The following is an 18497-nucleotide window of genomic DNA, read 5'->3' as shown; positions in this document are numbered from 1 at the left end:
CAGGATCTCCCCCACATCCAGTTCCCATTGCTCTCTTGCCCTAGAGGATACTGCAGGTGCTGTCGTCTGCATACATACACACAAGCTGGTAATAAGGCAGTGGGGAGATGAGGACCTATACAATAACTCTAACTCCTAGACATGACTCACCGGAGGTGCCGCAGGGAAAGTGGGGTATCTGGATTGCAGGGATTCCCTGATCTGAAGGTAAGTGAGCCAATACTGCATGGTGTCACACGGCGCGACGCCACACTAAGCGCCACCTCGGAAGAGATAAATAAGTTCTCAGGGTATCAGGAGCCCAAAGTCGTCAGTTGCAATTCCGATAGACACCCGTCTAATCGGCTGCCTCCTAATACACGCAGGTGCACAACGTCTCTCATCTACGCTGAGGGGGTGAGCGGCACTCCGTCACCAGCCTGCCGTAGGAGCACCTACCAGGCCTGCAACGTACACGCCACCGCATCCACGGCCCGCAACTCAGAGCGAGTCATATCGTATAACACTCCAGACAGTCGGGCAGGCCAAATCGAATCCTGCTCTGGAGCCAAGTGCGGTAAGTATTTTATAGGGTGCATCCAAAAACGTGCATAGTGGGCCTGTGCACAGGTATAATAAAGTTACAAATCCGAAGCAGCCAAGGCGCCTGGCTCGAACAGCAGCATGCGCATCTCCCACGATATCCTGGGTTGCTTATCAGCCCATACCAAGGAAATAAGGAAATATGTAAAGACCGAAGCCTCTTCCGGAAGCTGGAAGTGAGGACAAGAGGGTAAATAGATAGAGAAATTTGGGTAGGACCACCATCTTCGCAATGGCTATACGGCCAGTCAGCGAGTACGGAGCGCCATGCCCCGACCTTGTCTTCCAGCAATCCAATGTCCCTACCGTAATTGGCTGACCATAATTCATCTAGTTCCCTGTATACCCAGATGCCCAGATATCAGACCGGACCGTCGGCCCAGCTCAGAGGATACCGCGAACAATACTGCACCGTGACAGCCGACAGAGACAAGACCACAGACTTAGACCAATTGATAGTAATCCCAGAGATCTGACCGAAACGTATATCTAGAAGTATTTTGAGATGAGCCCGCGGGTCCCGTACATTTAGAGCAACATCATCAGCATACATAGAAATCAAGATTGGGTGTTGTCTAAATGCCATACCTCTATGGTTATGGTGTTGTTTCAGCTGTGCAGCCAGCGGCTTCATCGCTGCCCGCAAAGAGGAGGGGCGAAAGGGGGCAGCCCTGTCCGGTACCCCTATACACCGGGAAAGGATCCAATGTCATCCCATTCATTCTCAGCCGCGCCACTGAAGCCAAGTATAAGAGGCAAATTAATTGAATAAATCTGGAGCTCATGCCCACCCGCACCAGTAGGCCAAACAAATATGGCCATTCTAAAGAGTCAAACGCCTTAGTGGCGTCCAAAAAGACAGCCGCAGCTTGGTCCTCGGGAGGCACCATCTGCACTATCGCAAAGAAGGTACGAAGATTGTACAAAGTCGAGCGACCCGGCACGAAGCCGGATTGATCCGGGAATCACGGGAGAAGAGGCTGCAGGCAAATCGCCAGAAGCTTCGCTAAGATCTTGTTATCCAGATTTATGACCGACCGTGGTCTATATGAATCGCAAGAGCGCGTATCTTTGCCCGGCTTCAGTATAGTGACTATAAGGGCTTCTATCAGCAACAGCTGCAGGGTGTCGCATTTAAGCGCCTCAACGTACACATCTAATAAATGCGGGCCAGTAAATCTGCATATTCCTTGTAAAAGGCCGTCGTGAGCCTGTCGTGGCCAGGGGCCCTATCCCTGGGCAAACCGCAGATGACCTGTACAATGTCCTCAACAGAGAATGGCGCATCCACATATTGACAGTGCATATTCTCCAGCCACAGCAAGCTAATATCCACAAAATAATCTGTATAGGGCTCTGAATCGAAGCCACCTGAGGCGGAATAGAGGGAAGCATGGAACTCAGCCAGCACCCGCCCGACCTCATCCGCACCCGCCCGAAGGACACCCGTTGAGTCTAGCAGCTCCACAATATAATTTCCAGCCCATGGTCGACGCAGCATTTCCATCAGCATTCTACCAGTCCACTCGCCCTCTCCATATCGTTGCGCTTTAGCCTCTTTACCAAGAAAGAAGAGCTCACGGAGCGCACAGACGTGTGCTTTGAACCTGTGCTGACTACGGCGCCTCGGAAGTGAAACCTGAGAGTTTCCGGTTCGTTCTGAGTTTGTCACGTTGCATCGCACTGTGAGCGCGAGCCGTTGACCGGAGCGTGGTGAGCTCCGGAGCGGTTCCGGACCTGGGCCTGGACCCTGGGTGCTGCTGGGATCTCGGGATCTCAGAATCTCCAATCCCAATCGCGTCGTACTGTGCCTGTGCAGAACGGAGAACGAGTCCACCCTTGAGCCCCTAGTGGCACAGGTGCTCATCGCCTGCGGGCTGTGTGCTGGGAGAGCGTCAGAGCCCTCGCCGAGACAGACCACAAGCGCGATCCCAGCGCAGGGGGAACGGCAGCACAGGAGGAGGTGCAGGTGCAGGAGGAGGAGCGGTCGTGCAGAGAACCGGAGGATTGAGGATTGGAGCAGGGGAGCGGCAGACGGAGCTCGAGAGGAGTGGACTACGTGAGCAGGAGGCAGTAGGCAGCAGGTAGTTGGCCTCTGGACCTTTTTTTTTTTTGTTGCCATTCTTGCCTCTTGTTATTTCGCCGCCTTGCTTCTGCACCTGCCACTAGCCTCCCAGATTCCCGGTTAACCCAGCTCACCCTGCCTTCGCCATACGCTGCCTCACACCTCCTCATATCCTCGACTTGTAACCTCTTCCATTTACATGCAGAAGGTGCTCCAGCTGCTGTGACTGTTTCTGGGACTGCTGCTGGGCAGCAAGGCAGCTCCCCCGCCGGCAAGGGCCCCTGTAGCCTGTAGCCTGTAGCTTTGAAGCCCAGAAGCGTGAGTTGAAATAGGGGAGAGCGGGTTGGGAGTGTTGAGAGTCAGAAGGGCTGGTAGTAGCGCTGGCCCTCCACTTCCGCCCGATCCTGTTTCCCTTTTCAGCCCTTCTGCTTCTTGGAGAGCGTGAATACAAGTACAGGAGAAAATAGAATGACTTCTAAACGTACAAGAAGGAGTAGGTCTTTCCATAGCCGTGCCTGTAAAAAAACAAAATCAAACCCCCTGAGAAATAAGGGGGTGCAGCAATTAAATATAAAAAGTCTGAATTCTATCCGTCCATTCCTTTCGAAGGAACCCTGCAAGAAAATAATGGCTAAGGCAGGAAATACATCTGGTGTCAATAATAATTCTCTTCAAGGTCTCGCTCAGTGTAATGATCTGACTGCTTTGATGGGCAAGGGCAGCACCGTCACCGGTTTGCTGGTTTTGTTGCTTCCCCCCGTGAGGGGGTTGAATCAAGTCAAAGTTACAGAATTTACCCTCCCTGATGTAGATCCGGATGAGGTGCTTGGCATCAGAATAGCTTCTTCGTCTATACCAACGACGCCCGTAGCAGCACAATCTAACATTGATTCCCCTATGTTAAAGCTATTCAGTAACACCCCCTCGGATCACTTTCTCTCCGATTTAACTCCATCTGATCCCCCGGATTTAGCATGTCCACCAGCACAACATGTAGTCCTTTCTGAATCTCTCAAGTGCCTTGAAAGAATCTTATCATCCATTCTGGAACCTTTGGAGAAATCTATAAAAAATTCACACCATACGCAAGACATCCTCGTTTCCATTCTAAAAGTCTTACTAGCAAATCAAGATATGAGCCACTCCCCTGCAGAGCTGACTATGATTACGACAATAAAAAAGGAAGTGTGTAAGAGGTTAGGTCTAAATACAAATGGTATTAGCTTGCAGCTCCCAAGTGCTGAGGACTTGAAGCTCACAGATGATAAGCTCTCTCACTCAGATAGAGGAATTCAAGCAGGACAACCACAGTTGGTTGAAGGAACTACTACAACAGTAATTCAGGACTTTGAAGAGAACAAGATATATTCTCTGGATAACCTGTTCTCAAATACGAACTCTCTGCTTAATATTTCCCCACCGGTTCATGTAGTCCAGATAAAGGAAGATGCCCCAAATTCCAGAGCAGTACCATTTCCAATCTTTCTTCCCAAAGATCATCCATCAATAAAGCAGGTGGAACAAAATGAAAATGACATGGGTCAGGCTAGCAAAATATCTGAAAACTCTAAAATGAGAGGGATCACCACCTTAAATGCCTCCGAGACTGCGCCCTTATTAATCGCAAAGTACTCCTTTATAGCCGTACGGACCTCCTCTCTAAAAACTGAATCTTTTAATGCATTGCGTGGCAGTCTTCACAAATGTCCCTGGGATCCCCAGTCACAGCAAAACCGGAGAGTGATCCGACAAGGTTTGAGGCATGTGTTCGATAGTGTCCGTCCAGAGCTCCACGTCCATGGTACCAAGCCATCTGTCAAGTCGCAACCAGCTACTATGGACAGTATTAACACAAGTATGTTCCCTATCAGTGCCATGTTTTGCCCTCCATAGATCAACCACAGCACCTTCTGTCATGATACGAGCAAGCGCCCCCATGGCTGCCACATGCTGAGGCCGCTCGGCTCTCACGATCCGCCTCCACATCCAAAACCACGTTAAAGTCACCACCCCATAGTATCGACCCTGTCCCCAGAGAACATATCAAACACCACACCTCTTCAAAGAACTGCGGGTCATCCACATTGGGACCATATAGTGACACCAGGCGAAACAGCCTGCCATGCAGCGTATCATGCAGAAGGACACAACGACCTTGCAGGTCGATAACCACCTTCTCAGTGTGCCATTGCAGACCCTTTCAAATCAAAATGGCAACCTCTTGCGCATAGCTCGAATGCACAGCCACATGGCACTCCCCAATCCAGCCAGCTCTTAACATGTGTTTTGTGGCAGCCGTCAGGTGAATCTCTTGAAGCACACAAACATCAATCACATGGCGCTGCATGTATGCAGAGAGCAATCGCATCTTACGCCTGTCGTTCAGCCCCGAACATTCCAGGTCATACAATTCACATATGCTGCCCCCTTAGGAATCATCATAGCAAGCACCTCATCTGCACCACAGCCGTTACATACCTAGACACCATACAAAACAGCGCTGAGGACAAGGAGAGACAGCGATACAGAGGGAAAAAGAAAGCATGGAATGCAATAAGCAACAAGACCTCACCTCCCACCCACGCTGACCTCCCAATCGGGCCCACCCTGCAAACCCACCCACACCCAGACACATATCCCACAACATAGTAACAAACAACTTTATTGGACTCATCCAGTGGGGCACCAGCATGGCCATTTGTTAACCACCCACTTGGGGATGGGTGGGCAGGCGCTCTCGCAGCGCTGGTTATACTACAAGACAGGCTGCACCGAAAATAGAGTCTCAGTCAAAACTCAACAAGCCCTAAATCACAGTGCAGAACCATCGGCGGCCCACAACAACAAAACAATTTCAATCATTGTCGATAAGTGTCAGGGCTGCCGCCAGCAACCTGCGAACATTCTGGAGTCGCCTTTTTAGGGACAGATTTAGCGTACTTGATGGGCAGTTTCGGGTCAGTGAAAAAGTGCAGCTTGCCCTTCTGCTGCATTCGCAATTTGGCAGGATAGATGAGGGAGTATTTGGCATCTGTCTGGCTCAAAGTGCGTTTAGCAGGTAGGAACACCCTACGGGGTGCCTGTACCCCAGAGGTGTAGTCTTGGAAAATGCTCAGTTCGTTGTTGTTATAAATCACGGGACGTCCCTCTCTAGCTAATCCAAGTATTGTGTCTCTATCCCTGAAGTTCAATAAACGCACGATGACTGGGCGTGCCAGCGTCCCAGGCGACGGTCTTGGCCCCAGAGACCTGTGGGCCCTCTCTAACAACAACACCTGGGATAGCTCGCCAGGGAAGAGCGCAGATAGCATAGTCTTCACATAATCCACCATGCGCCCCGACTCCGGAAGACCCAAAATACAGATACTATTGCGGCGTGAGCGGGTTCCAAGGTCCTCATTCTTGTTCCGGATTACCTCCAACACACGTTCCATTTGTAGTAACTTCTCCTCGTCTCCACGTCGACCGTCCTCCAGATCAGAAGTGCAAGATTCCACCTGCTCAAGGCGTGCATCATGGGCATCCACCCGTTCTTTTAAACGATCCATTTGTTCGGTCAAGTGGTCTAACTTGGCATCGATACTGGCAAACTGTGCTTAAGATCCAAGAACATAGCCTTCACTGAGGGCGCCAGATTGTCCTCCTTCCGCAGCAGATCATCCGCTGACCAGCGGGCCTGACTGCAGTTCTTTTTCCCTTCAAATGTGAGCTTAGATTGCCTCTGGTCCGCCTTCCCCATCGTCTCAGGGGCGCAAACAAAAAAAGAAAAGGGAGGGAGGGAAAAGCGTGTTGAACAAAAAGTGCAGACCAGCAGCGAAAATCGGGGGATGGTGGCTCAGCCCTCCCACGCTCCAGCAGGCACGTAACTACACACATCGCTTCCCCCATCCGCAAGCCCCCAGAAGCCACCGGCACACCCCGTCAAACGCGGCCACCAGTCAGAAGTCAGGACCAAAAAAAAGGAAGGGGGGGCAGTTATCCGTCGCCCACCCCATCCCCCAAAATAGCCACCAGGTAAGCAGGGGTCGCAAGGAACCGCTCCAAGCCCGCGGCCCCCTTGGTCCGACCAGCTGCCCCCACCTCAGGAAGACGGAGGGGGGGGTACACAGTGCAATGTGTCCAGGGCCCCCGCCAGCCGCCGCACGGGCAGAGCACACCGCCACGGGACCAGCACAGCAGCCCCAAGCGCACCAACTCACTCACCTGTGAGGCAACGCGGCCCAACCAACACGGCTGATCAGGCTCCGCAGGCCTCCACTGCCGGGGCCCAGCACGGCCCAGGGCATCCAGCCGCAGAAGCTCCAAACGTCTCCCTCAGGGGACCGCCTACCCGCACTCGCTGTTAGCGGCACCCCCCGGCCGGGCACCAGAACACCAGCCGCATGCAGGGCCAGGTACCGCCCTGAGGCCTAAAGCACAGGCTGCGCCACACCAGCCGACGCACCCATGGGGCCTGCGGCCTGAACGCTGCCGCTGATCCAGCCCCACGGGAGTCCAACGCCAGGGGCCCAATGCGGCGACCGAACAAATAGCTGCGAGGCCTCCTGCTATGGTTCACAGGGGGGGGGGGGGGCATCCCCGACCACCACGCCGCTCGCAGGATCGCCTCGCCCCAAGCAGGCCGAGCACTGCTGCGGCCCGCGTGAAGCGCGCACAATGCCAGACACCTCTCTAAAGGGTTGTGCAGGGCCAGCATGGCTCTCACCGCTGAGCCAGCTCCATTTCTGCATTCTGTGGCTCCTCAGGGCTTCCCAGTGTTCAGCAATTGGAAAATGTTATTCCGGGCAGCCGATCTGCCAGGATAATTGATGTATTTATGCCCCTGCCCTGCAGAGCCTCACAACATGACAGCCATCTTGCAGGACGGCCAAGCCATGCCCTCCAAAAATATGACTATTAAATGTAAAGTCCCTGCATATATTGGATTATGAGAGAGGCAAAATACAATATGAACTAAGAAATATGGTGTTGTGTTTTGTATTTTTTTGTGTATGTTTTATGTTTTATTTTGTGTATGTTTAGAATATCTGTAATGTAATCAACTTTTAGGCTCTTTGTAGGATTTTTATTTTTTTGGTTTAATTTTCAGCCTTAAGAAAGGGATGTATCCCCGAAACATGTGTTGGCTGTACCATTGTCAAATCGTTGAGATATTCTTATGAGAGAGTGGGATGAGGAACTTCGCACAAAATTAAAATGTCACTCATGGAACAGGTTAATAATCTTGTCTCTCAACTTAAATAGAGGAATCACTTTCTCCCTTCTGAAGAAAAAATTGTCTAGCAAAAAATTCTAGTTACCCCTTAATTTCCACAATCCTCTCAGTGCCAGATCAATCGTGCGTTTGCAACATCCTTCTTCACCATAATCATCACCTGCTACAATTCTTCATCATCTTTATATGCTGCATATCATTCACTTCACCATTCACTACAATCACAACTGACACACATGCCACACTGAATTAATTCCAAGGATCTTTATTAATCCTACATAAGATAGCTGCAATATTCTGTAACGGCAGTCCTCGCGGTGAACAGAGAGCACTAATGCGCCGGACCATCAAGTGCATGTGATGCAAAAGAAGCAGGTTGAGGCTGATATGCTGATCTGCATCCAGTGAGTCGTAACACAAAACCCAGAGATCTCGTTTGCGCTATAGTTTCAGCTCTTGCGAGGATGGCAGTCCTCTCGGATGAAGCTGTTTACAAAGAGCCATGTCCACCTCAAAATAGATACCTGTTATTAGTGCTTACCTGCTTTTTAGGTCGAGCGTACGAGCGCTCTGGCCTGTTGCAATCTGTCTATGGGCTTTTAACCACGCCCACCACTATCACTCTTTCATGGACTTGCCTTTCAAAAATCCTTAGTTATCATTTGTAAATGCTTACGTTTGTCCCTCTTTGTTACCGCCTTGGCCAGCGATCCTGTTACATGGATAATTGCAAGTTTGCCGATACCTTTGCCGATACCTTTGCCTGCAAGCGAACTTCTTTTTCCTTCTGTGTCTCTCCTCTGCGCTTATGGTGGCTGTGGCACTTTGAATCGGCTCGCTTAATCAACTGTTTTACTTTTTATTTTCAATTTATGTGGCAAGAAAAGTCCAGTTAGAAATCATTGGTGGAGTCCCGCCCCACACACTAATCCGCCGGGAATGCAAAAGAAAACTGCTGCAGTGCTTTAGGGGATAGCCTCGGACGTGGGAACTTGGACCAGCGGCCGGGATTGGATTGTGGAGAAGAGGGCATCGCCGGAGGATATGGGCGCGCCTGTGACCTGCTACCTGAGCATTGAGGGGCACTGAATAAGTGGTTGGCTGTGTTTCCTGCCCCACCCCTCCGGGACTAGAAGCGGGAAGCCCAGAGGCCTGTATTGGCCTGCGAGGAAGTCTGCTTGCAAGGGAGAGTGGGGCCACAGTTAAGGTCTTCGCTCAGGGCTTGGGCCAGGCCGCATCGAGGCTTCTGACCGAGGTGAGCCCGGGCTGGCAACCCTGGAAGGATATTCCTCCTAGTAAACTTGTGAACAAAGAAATGGCTGGGGGGTGAGCCAACTCGCAAAGCCCCATTGAAGTGTGTATTACAGGTGCCAGGAGAGGGCACTGATATCATCCGCATTACATTGAGCAGCAGCTGAAACACTAGGGGCACCCTGGGGCCATCGTGAGGACCAAGCATGCTAGACAAATGGCCACAGCGACATAGTAACAGCGAGGGTGGATGGGGGGCAGGTTTGCCACCGCAGAACACCATAGAACATTGATATTCACTTGTGGGGCCCCTCTTGCCTTCCTCTTGCTCGGAGTCTTCATACTGTGCACTGCCGAGGAGAGGGGCTGCGGGGACCTGCAACGTCCTCGGAATTGGCTCCATAGTTTAACAACATCTGTGATGAAGCGGGGCTGTGAAGCATTGTAGAGTGACAGTGCCCCTCCCCAGTGGCTGAGATACAGGTAAACAACAGTGCAGTAAACTGGGGAGCTGCCCTTTGAATTTGATGGTCTATGGGCAGTGATGTAGCCTTGATGGACAGTGGGAGGAGATCTTCCATCGGGATGCTAATAGTTGGCCGGTGCTGATTGCTAGTGCCTGCAGGACCTTATGTGGATCGGAGAGCCTGGGACGGATGGACCAAGCTGAATGTGTAAGCAGCTGATTGGGACATCCTTGGGTGGCAATAGCAGAGGCAGTGGTTGATACGCAAGCTGAGGGGCCTGTTCCCCTAAAGGATCGCTGAGTAGTGTGAGCGATCAGTTGCCCACGGGAAGGCGATTTGTGAACCACAAATCTGACAATGGGGAAGGACAAGGTGGCAAAAGGACAGCAGAAAAACACCATTACCCAATACACACAGCCACAGGGTCTGCCTCAACGCACCACATACCAGACAGGCATGCAGATGTTGGAGCCGGTAGAGGAACCATTATGAGAAGCACTGATGGACGCAATTCAGGGCTCTGATAACATACTGGAAGTGCAGACCTTTGGAATTTGTCGGACAGGGTGACAGCCGGTGTTATTTCGGGCCACGGCGAGGTGAGAAGTAGGTTTTTGGCGGGAGTGCCGCTTTGAGGAACGTGTGACTATAAGCACATCCCCCTCCCGGAGGACCTATGATGCAATTAGCACAAGCACTGAAAATTTGCCCAGCAGAGCAGAGCATTGACAATGATGGATAGTATTTTTTTTATTTAATTTAATTGGTATGTATCACCTTACCACAGTAAATAGTAAGAGTACTTCCACTAGTGGTAGGCGCACAAGGAGTGGTACTAGGGAGATCACTTTGGTCCTGAAGAGGAGTTTAGGGGTAAACTCCGAAACATGTAGACCACTAAGGAGGACAGGTACATAATATACCCACCCTCCTGACACCTCTTTTTAATCATACCACCCCTCTGAGACATATTAAACTAGTAGTATCATCCAGAGGGGGGTATTTTTAACTTACCAAGACCCCACCACTCCTATTCTTTTCTAGCATCCACATCACTGATACCAACTGTGCTCCCGCGTATTCCGTCGGTCGCAGCATGCCTCGTTCTGCAGCAGAACGGGAAGAAACCCAATGATGAAGCATGCCACCAAGGGGTAACCCTGGTGGGTGAGGGTTTTTCTAACAAAAAAACTTTTTTTCTGTGGAAGTTTTTCCTTTCTGGGTTGGGACTCTAAATACGTTTACTGAAGCTTCAAGGAGGATAGACCCTCCCCTTTAACCCTCCTTCTCCCCCTTTGTTTAGCACAATAAATCAACAGCCTTTGTCAGGATGTGGTCACTCTCAAGGAACAAGTGGCTAAGCTGACAGCCACCACTAAAATGCTAGAGAATAGAGCGGAGGATGCCGAGGGCCGATCTTGCTCTAACAACCTGTGGCTGGTGGGATTTCCCGAGTGGATGGAGGGGGGCTCGGCTGAATCCTTCCTGGAGACATGGCTCCTCAACACACTCAAACCGGAGGGCTTGTCCCCATATTTATGGTGGAATGGGCACACAGGGCTTTAAGTGAGGCACCCTCTGCCAGGGGTACCACAGAGAGCCCATATTGCAAGGAACACAAGTTCAGAGCAATGGGACTGTCATATGGACTGATGTTTCCTACCCGGCTTTGGGTGGTCACACAGGGTATAACCAACTTCTTTGACAGGCGTGAGGAAGTATGGGCATGGCTCAAGCAATGGGAAAAAGTGCCACCAGGAGAACGGGCGCCATTTGTTTCCCGGGAGGGGCAGACGTGGGGGGATAAAACAAACTGGAGCATCTCCCAGGGGCAATCAGCTGGAGGAGATATGGCATCCTCCAAGTGAAAACAAGAAGAACAACATGCAGCACGCTCGCAGAAAACGCACTAATCCCTATGACTGTCTAGTGATTCACAAAACACAGTGTACAAGAAATATTTGGTTCTAATATCTTCAGGCATGCAACTCCACCAAGGCTCCTGCTGCATAGAGAGCCAAAAAAGGGGCTAAGCTAGCCCCAATGCATAAAATCCAAATAGGCGGTGCACCGCCACATACACAAGCACGTTGTAGACAGTGAAACAAAAAGTCCAGTGCTCCAGTGGTGAAGATGTGAAATCTTTCTTTTTAATTCTTTGCAAGTCCAATACTTAGTGATCTTGCAGTTCTGTAAATACAGCAAATAGTACAATGAATAGACAGCCAACGCTTTTTGCCCAATCAAAGGGCTTCTTCAGGGCACACTGGAGTCCAATCAGTTCCAACAGTAAAAATTGTAGCAACTAGTTCTACGCCAGATAGATTGGCGATCATTGGATACGCGTCCAGAGTCAAGAAAGTAACCCGGTCCGATCGACCGTGGGAGTGGATACTGGGCCCGCGGAATTATCACGCCGGTCGCAAAGACCAAAAGTATGGCATCCTCCATTGAGGTGCAGGAGGCCAGCATGCTTCCTGAAGTACAGATGGAGGGGACCAACCAGATGGACTCCTAAAGCAGTGGGTAGGAGGTCCTTAATCCGACTGCTGAACTTCAACTTGAATAATATGGTGGACTGATCACTGGGGAGAAGGCATGGCCCTGGTGGCAGACTGTAAATATGGTGCATGGAGGGTGACGAGAGGACACAGGACATTATGGAGGAACCATGTACAGTTGACAAAGGAGTGTCCAGCTTAAATAGGTACTTGAATGGAACTGTGAACGAAGCTCTTACGAGGAGACACACTTAGGATATTGTTAGGGCAGCCGGAGTGAGACCTGGTGTGGAACTCTACCCCTTTAGGAGTAGAGAAAACACTATCTAGACTCGCTTCTGCTCTGAGAGGAGTATAAATTAGAGTGGTGCACTGTGCAAGGTTGGTGACTAGGAGTGGAAACGATGTGCAAACCAGTTTAACTGTAGCAGGAGGGGTCCAAAGGGTGCCTGTGCTAGTGTAGCACAGGATGGTGGGCAATCATGACCTGTTTGTATGTTGTTGTCGAATGATTGTCCGGGGTGGGAAGGGGTGGGGGGAGTTCTGTTCTTGTTTAAGATATGTTACTGATCATAATATGTATAGTAGAAGTACATACAAAGGGACAATATGGACAGAGAGGGAAGTTCACCCTAGGCGATGTCCAGGGATGACGCATCAGTGGGGGGTGCTTTCACGGACCACCACAACACAGTTACATAAGATTGTCATATGGAATGCCAGAGGCTTGGGCTGTTATGTGAAGAGATACAGGGTACATGCATATTTAAAGCACATTGCAGTGAGTATAGTTTGCCTACAAGAAACTCATCTTATGGACAGCGAAGCAGACAGAATTTATTGGTAAGGTGTGTAGACTGAGCAGACAATTACAGGGTAAACTAGGGGATTTGGAAAATGATGGAAGTCCAAAGGGAGAATGCGAAGAGATCAGAAGAAGCGGGGTCGGTATTAGTGATCTGGAGGTGTCTGGGTGAGTCGTAGGATCGACTAGACAAGTTCACCTGCCAGGAATATAGATAGTGGTTACACTGAGAGGGGGTAAATCAAGGAGATTGCTTGCATGGTAACTGAGGCGGGAAGCAGACAGAGGCCCTGATTCTTACCTTGGCGGGCGGCGGAGGCCGCCCGCCAAAGTACCCCCGCCAGAACACCGCACCGCGGTCGTCAGACCGCTGCGGTGATTCTGGGATTTCCACTGGGCTGGCGGGCGACCGCCAAAAGGCCGCCCGCCAGCCCAGTGGAAATCAACCTTCCCACAAGGACGCCGGCTCTGAATGGAGCCGGCGGAGTGGGAAGGTGCGACGGGTGCTGTTGCACCCGTCGCGTATTTCAGTGTCTGCAAAGCAGACACTGAAATACAAAGTGGGGCCCTCTTACGGGGGCCCCTGCAGTGCCCATGCCATTGGCATGGGCACTGCAGGGGCCCCCAGGCACCCCACGACACCCCATACCGCCATCCTGTTCCTGGCGGCTCTGCGGTATGGGGTGTCAGAATCCCCATGGCGGCGCAGCGAGCTGCGCCGCCATGGAGGATTCTTATGGGCAGCGGAAAACCGGCGGGAGACCGCCGGTCTTCCTCTTCTGACCGCGGCCAAAGCGCTGCGGTCAGAATGCCCTGCGGGGCACCGCCAGCCTGTTGGCGGTGCTCCCGCCAACCCTGCGCCGGGGTCAGAATGACCCCCAGAATCTCTATCATGGCACACTGCCGCAGGGATGGAACTCAAGCCATGTCCCAGTGAGCTAATAATGCTTTGCTGGGGGAGACCCTAAGTAAGATCTATGGAGGGGGGGAGGCAGCTAATGCAAAGACGGTAGAGAGTTTCCTCAGGAGTGTGGACCTGCCTCTGCTATCACCTTTGTCGAATGAAGAACTGGATGTACAGATCACGCTGGAGGAGGTCAAGAAAGCAATGGGTTAATTGAACAGAGGAAAGACACCTGGGGGTGATGATGTCCCTACAGAATGTTATCAAACATATGCCGCACAATTGGGGGAACCATTGCTTGAAGTATTTAGAGAGGGGGTCAGGTTATTGTTCACAGAGCCTAGAGCCAGGGTACGCAGTGGGGGAAAGCTATCTGAACAATGGAGCGTAAGGAGGGGCACATGGCAAGAATGTCCACTGTCGCCGCTGCTCTTTGCCCTGGCAATGGAGCCATTTGCAGCAAAGCTTTGGAAAGATATGAGTGAACATAGCATGGTGATGGGGGAGGTCACACACCTGATATCCCTATACGCAGTGATGTGTTGTTTTAGCTGCAGTGCCGGGTGGAAAAATTTGGCATAGTGGCAGCAGGCCTGCGCATTAACTGATACAAATCATTGTTGTTCCCTCTAGGGGCCCTAGCAGGTTCTCACGAAGATGAATTTAACCTCCCCCCCCCCCCCCCCCCCCGGCCTTGAAATGGGAAACAGCTTAGTTCTGCTATCTTGTCATTATAGTCGAACATACCATTGAGGTTCAGCAGCAGTACTGTATCAAACCACTGGTTTACAGACTGAGGAAGTCCGTCAAATTGTGGACCTCAATGCCATTGTCCATGCCAGGGAGAGTTCCGGTGATGAAGATGGTATTCTTACCCTGATGTTTGTATGTAATTCAGAATGCCCTTTATACACTATCATGCAGCCTGTTCAAGACGTTAGACAGCTTAATGGTTTCCCTTGTGCAGATGGGGAAGAGGAGTAAGGCAGTACTACTACAGCTTAAGTGGGACCAGTTGAAGGGTGGCATGGGTCTCCTAGATTTAGAGCTATATTATTATGCATCCAAATTGCAACATGCTGCAAAATGGGCCCCTGGAGAAGACAACTGGAAGACACAATTTTTGCATGGCACATACAGTGAACGCTCTACTGAAGCTTGGCAAGCGCGTGCCACCCCGCACGCTTTACCTGATTCATCAGGTGGCAGAGTTTTGGGAACGAGTAGTCACTACGGTGTTTAAATGACCACCCTTTGCTAGGGGATTAGGGATATAGACACTACTCCCATTTAGTCACATCGAGGAGGACATGTCTGTGGTGAGATGGAGGGAAGGGTAATGCGAATCATTGGGAGATTTATATCCGGAGAAACCAAATTGACAAGTACAGTGTGGGAAATTTGGAAAGACTACTAAAAGCATCCCTGCAGACAGACACTTTACATTTGTTGTTGACAGCAGGCTTGCATATGGTAACTCATATCTACAAAACACTTAAGAAGGATAGGGCCTGGGGAGACCCGGCGGTGTGGAGGACGTGAGGAGAGGATCTTGAGACACCCCTTACGGATCATTACTGGAGCACAATCTGTGTGCTGGTTAAGACAATCTAGTGCAACACCAGATTTAAATTGCTGCATTTTAATTTTGTACTTGGCACCTTCCTGACCCCGGTTAAGCTCAGCAGGATGTAGTCAGGCAGAGGGGTAGATTGTCTAAGGTGTGGAAGGTGGGGAGCCTCCTTCCTACATATGGCATGGGAGTGCCCGAAGGTGCAGTATTATTGGCTCAGGATGATTGCGAGGCCGAGGGCGGTGACTGCACTGACAATTGAGGGGAGGCCCAGTGAGTGCCTCTTGGCATCATTTAAAAGCCTAGAGGGGGTAAAATGCATTGGAAACGTACGCAGCTGGCATTAGCCTTTTCTAAGTGAAGAGAAGAGTCGCTGTGGGGTGGCTGGGTGTCAGGACCCCCTCCAATACACTGTGGTGCAGGGATGAAGATGAGTGGATGATTGCTGAGGAAATACACATGAGGCTTAGTCACGGGGATGACAAGCTCCTGGAGGACTTGGAAACATGGGCTGCATTGCTACAAAACATACACACAGAACAAGATGAGGAAGAAGGGGGGGAGCACGGTCTTAGGACTCGGCCTGCTCCGGCACGCATGAACACACCCTGGGGGCTCAGGCATCAACTGGGACTGCCATGGGCTCTTAATGACCACTGGTTGGCTAAAGGGGGGAGGACGGGAGCACATGGTTGCTCAGTGCCCCAAAGCAGGACTCCTCCCCATGTCAAGTGATGAATAGTTCAGTTAACAGAGACAGGGATAGGAATAGTCAAAAAGGGAATCGGGCCTGTGAGAAGGGAAATTGATGTCTCTGTAATGTATCAACTCTACTGAAGAATGAACACAGTTGAAGTACCATTAGCTGTTTTTCTTTATTTTACTTACTGTTTCTGATGTTTATACTCACTGTTAACTTCACTATTGAAGAAATATATGGTACATAGATAGAATGTGGATGCAGTATGATGTACTGCATGGAATGCGGACAAAAAATCAATAAATAGATGTTATAAAAAAAAAAGATTTTACCTCCCTAGTGGTAAAAAGGGAAGATTAGGTAAGGTTAAGGTGACATAGTAATCAGTGAATAGGGTAAGAGAAACATAGTCTAACTTCCAATAGTTTATTTCTTGATATATTCTTATTTTCTTTGTAGGATACACATGAACCATACCATACTATTACCGAGGATGATTAGCCAGAGGATGTAGACGAGGCATATACACAAAAAGTAGCCAGATTATACAGAAGACCTCTCTCTATATCCAATTCCCCTTCCTCTGGAGACTGTCTTAATCCAGAGTGCAGAACTGCATTTGAACTGAGGCAGGCGTTTGGTGAAGTGGGAGCTCTCCTCTTTGGCTTCACCTTACTCTGAAAGAATCACACAACCTACCAGGTTAGTGCTCAGCTGCAACGCATTCTTTGCACCCAGTACATATTGAACCTCATACACAACATCTTGAAGCCTCATAGATAGCCCTACATTTTCTTGATGATGCTCTAAGCATGCCTTCAGTACTGAGCAATTTAGTCACCAGTTTGTCATCAATACTGCATTAATTTTGGTTATATATAATTATATATAATAATTACTAAAATCTTCAAGAGCCCATACACAGACCAGTGTTTCTCTCTCTGTTACTGAATACTTCGCCTCTGTTGGAGACAACGAGCGGGAAGAAAAGATAATAACTATTTTCTTTCCAGACTCATCTACTTGAGAGAGAATGCTGCCTAAACATTTTCTACTGGCATCTGCCATAACAAAGAACAGAACTTTGGGATCAAAATCATGTAAAGTAGTGTCTTCAATAATGGCTCTTTAATCTCTTCAAAAGATATTTTCCATTTATACGCCACTTAAACTTTACCTCATTTCTAAGTAGACTCCTTATATAATGAGTTTATTCTGGAAATATTTTCACAAATTTAATACATAACTCTGCCATTCCCTAAAACGATCTAAGATCATCCTTGGACTGCAGCGGGTGAAATTTCTTGCCTTACCAATTAATCTCACGGGCAGGATAATGTGAAAACAAATGTAAAATCTTTCTGTATCATGTTCGGAAACTCCTATGAAGTGCAATGTTAGCAACCACATATGAAATCTTAAATATATCAACCATTTAATTATATATATATATATATATATATATATATATATATATATATATATATATATATATATATATATATATGTATATGTATATATATATATGTTATTTTATACATGTTTAAAGCTCCTTGTGACGTTTAATATGCTTGTAAACTTTAATGGCTCTAGTAGGTCCGGAACCTACAGCGATCAGTGTTGTGCCTTTCATATTTTCCAACAGCATCACCTTATTTTCAGACCTGGCAAGGGAAGCAGGATTTTGTGAGAATAATCAGGCCAGTATTGTGTACATGAATGACATCTTCTCCTCAAGGCCATTTTGCGCTTCCTTCGGGAGTTTCTGACACCCGCACATTAGATATGTTTTTGCTGAGAGTAACCAGTTTCTGTCACATGATCATGCTTCATTGACTTGTATTGAGAGAAAATGTGTATACTGTATACTAAGTTAACTTGATATACATTTTAGCTCTGAGCTTCAACGAACATTTTTCTAGAGAGAGCTCTTGTCAATTGAAATGCCAATTGGTTTTGATCTTTCGTTTTGCTGCTTGCTATTTTCCAATAGTTGGAATTTAGGCATCCCATATGTTGTGTTGTGTTTTTCACAGATGGTGCTTGTGGTGGCGGAAACTGACTTCATGAAGGAAGAACCAGGGAAGCACTTGACAAAGATCCACACTGCAGTCTGAGGCGCCAGAGTTATGGGATAAGTTTCTCTAGGGGAACTGGGGTGGTAATTGGCTTAAATACGAGTACAGATCAGACTAAACATTTTATGTAAAAGTATAACAGCGTTTACAGTTTTTTCGCTTGCTCGATTGGCTAATAATGTTTGTAACTAACATATTGTCAAAAAGGGTGAGGACAGTTGTCGTCCGACTACGAGATAATGGGGGCGAATGAAGGAAAATTGTTGGGCAGGTAGGATGGGGTCCAGAAAAAAGAACATGAGTATGAGTCTGACCCGATGGTATAGAGCAGAGTACTCTAGAAATAGTGTGGTTAG

The 18497-nt window shown here is 49.2% G+C and overlaps 1 long non-coding RNA gene across 2 annotated transcripts in view; it reads left to right on the top strand.

Moving 5' to 3' along the window:
• Nucleotides 1–18270, top strand: part of LOC138299587 (uncharacterized) — an 83400-nt gene extending 65130 nt beyond the window's left edge. For both annotated transcript variants that reach the window (XR_011204789.1, XR_011204790.1), the window contains one exon: nt 18100–18270. This is a non-coding gene — a long non-coding RNA (uncharacterized lncRNA). The remainder of the gene's footprint in view (nt 1–18099) is intronic.
• The last annotated feature ends 227 nt before the right edge of the window (nt 18271–18497 follow it).

The sequence above is a fragment of the Pleurodeles waltl genome, chromosome 6 (assembly GCF_031143425.1).
Source record: "Pleurodeles waltl isolate 20211129_DDA chromosome 6, aPleWal1.hap1.20221129, whole genome shotgun sequence".
In the NCBI taxonomy this organism is placed as follows: domain Eukaryota; kingdom Metazoa; phylum Chordata; class Amphibia; order Caudata; family Salamandridae; genus Pleurodeles; species Pleurodeles waltl.
Note: the sequence above shows the minus strand (reverse complement) of the source record. Positions and strands in the feature narration are given on the sequence as shown.